The 2500-nt window shown below is 45.3% G+C and overlaps 1 long non-coding RNA gene across 1 annotated transcript in view; it reads left to right on the top strand.

Annotated features, from left to right (window-relative positions):
- The window catches only part of LOC135101104 (uncharacterized), a 189559-nt gene that overhangs the window by 92959 nt on the left and 94100 nt on the right, over positions 1-2500 (top strand). The window lies entirely within an intron of this gene.

Raw genomic sequence — 2500 nt, 5'->3', positions numbered from 1 at the left:
TCTGGTTTACGTGGTGAAAGTAGACGAATTTATGGGGCTAAGATCGCGTTACTAAGCGAGCGCGGCGGAGGATTATTATTATTTAAAAGTGATGAAGGTGCTCGCATTATGCTTATACATTTGTCTGGTGGAAGTGTATTAATATATACGAGACTGGGGGTCGCGTTTCTAATAATATTGCAGTGTAGTATTACTCGACCAGTTGCGTTTTATATTGAGCTTTTAAACTATGTATGTCGTTTTTAGTGGAAAGCAATGGTCTTCTTAATAAGTCTCTATGGACACTAAACCTGACGCCCGATAAAGCCACGCGACCATTGGGGAAGAAGACGACACACAACAAAGCCATCACGCCCATGCCAGGAGAGCCCTCGCCCCGGCCAACACCCTCCTGCTGCTCTTGTTGCTTCTCCTTCTTCTGCCTCCCTCTCCTCCTGCTCCTCCTGCTTCTTACATAATTTTCTACTGCTTCTATTCTATCTTCTAATTCTCGTTTTTTTCGTTATATTCTTCTTTTTTTCTAATTTTATTCTTCCTTATTTCCTCTTTCTCCTTTTTTTTCCTTCTCTATCGTACTCGTTCTGCTCTTCGTCCTCCTCTTCTTTCCTCTCCTCCTCCTTCTCCTCCTCTCCTCTCCTCTCCTCTCCTCTCCTCTCCTCTCCTCTCCTCTCCTCTCCTCTCCTCTCCTCTCCTCTCTTCTCCTCTCCTCTTCTCTCCTCTCCTCTCCTCTCCTCTCCTCTCCTCTCCTCTCCTCTCCTCTCCTCTCCTCTCCTCTCCTCTCCTCCTCCTACTCGTCCTCCATCTCCTCTTGTCTCCTCTCCTCTCCTCTCTTCTCCTCCTTGAAATTCAGTCCTTTATAGTGACAACCGAGCAGATCTCTCCCACTTTATGGATTATCGGAACAATAACGTGGGCGTGGACTGGTTAGATGACCCCGATACTTGGCCGCGGGGTCACACAGGGTCCACGGAGGAGGTCATTTTCCCGTCTGGATCGCCGCTGAGGGCGCAGGGATCACTTGGGCGGGGCGGCAGCTGCTTTCGAACCCAAGTCCTTTTTGTGTTTTGTTGCCTTCATTGCATTAGAAGGAGGCGTTGAGAGGCAATAGAGTTCAATTAGAGGTCCCGGCAGACAAACAAAAACAATACAAGCAAATAAAAAGGCAGGAATGTCTCACAGTGATACATAAACATGACAATTGTAGCACAGTTGATTTTTTTTTTCTTTTTTCTTTTTTTTTTAAGCATTTGGAGTGAAGCCAGAGAGGTTCAGAATAAAGAAAGAAAATTCTACTTAAAAAAAAAGGCACAGATTAAGAGTTCAGTACCGAATTTATTGAGTTATAGATGTTACAAGAGTATTGCTTATAGTGGCTGACATTATTATTATTATTATTTTTTTTTTTTTTTACGTACATACCTATCAATTTTGACTAAACGCTACTATACTTCCCTCTCAAGACGTGTCCTGTTAATGCCTCACTGCCTATACTTCCCTGTCTTCTCGGATGCTGCAATCAGATAACAGACGCTCTCTGGGATGTTCTGTTGCTCATTCATGCCCCAGTTGTTGTCTCCAGCGGCCATACGGACTGATATGAATGCCCATGTGTTATGTTTGATGTCCACTTCGTCTTCTGTACTGGTCTTGTCTTTTTATTCTCCGTTTTTGGCGTAAGTGTTTACTACTAGAACATAAAAAATAAAGGAAGCTGCAAGAAACCATCAGACCTACACGTAGCAGTCCCTCTATGAAATATACTACTACTACTACTACTACTACTACTACTACTACTACTACTACTACTACTACTACCTAACCTCTTATCAGTACTACTATTCTGTTATTGCTACTCCTGATCTAATCCCTGCACGGAGCATTTCATATTATTTTTTTTGCATTATTTCACCCTTCCCGCCGGCGTGGAGGAGCACTTGTAGGTATGCAGCGCAGCAACTCAAGTGACAGTACGAACCTGCTCGACGCTGGGAGATTGATCACCGGCATTGATGGATGTCGTGATGCCGCGCGGACACCACCGTACTGTTTGTGGCAGAGCCGGCAGTGGACCGCGCTCTGAATGTTGATGCCACTCCCAGCATCGAGGAGCAGGACGCAGACGACACTAGTTACTAGGACGAGTAGAGGAGCATAGAAACATAGCGTTATTAGTCACTGTGACCTCCTATGTCTTTCTTTAGGGCTTTTCTTCAGGTTGTCGTTTGCTTTGTGTCTCCTCCTTCACATTTCACGTAGCTTACTTATCTTATTACGCGGAGATGGGAATTACAGCAGTCACGCATTCAGGACGTGCGTAATGTAGACAGACTGGTGGATCGGTGGTTACCTGCTGGCGGCGGCGGTGTTGGTGACCGGTGGCTGGCCGCTCCGGTGCTGTGTTCTTTGTATTCATGCGTCGCTCTCCCCTAATGGCTTATCATCCGTCTGACGGCATTGATTATTTATAAAGTTGTGCTGTTTATCCCAGTATTTCCGAGAC

The sequence above is a fragment of the Scylla paramamosain genome, chromosome 6, assembly GCF_035594125.1.
Source record: "Scylla paramamosain isolate STU-SP2022 chromosome 6, ASM3559412v1, whole genome shotgun sequence".
Lineage (NCBI taxonomy): Eukaryota > Metazoa > Arthropoda > Malacostraca > Decapoda > Portunidae > Scylla > Scylla paramamosain.
The sequence above is the reverse complement of the archived record's forward strand: the minus strand, read 5'-3'. Positions and strand labels throughout refer to the sequence as shown.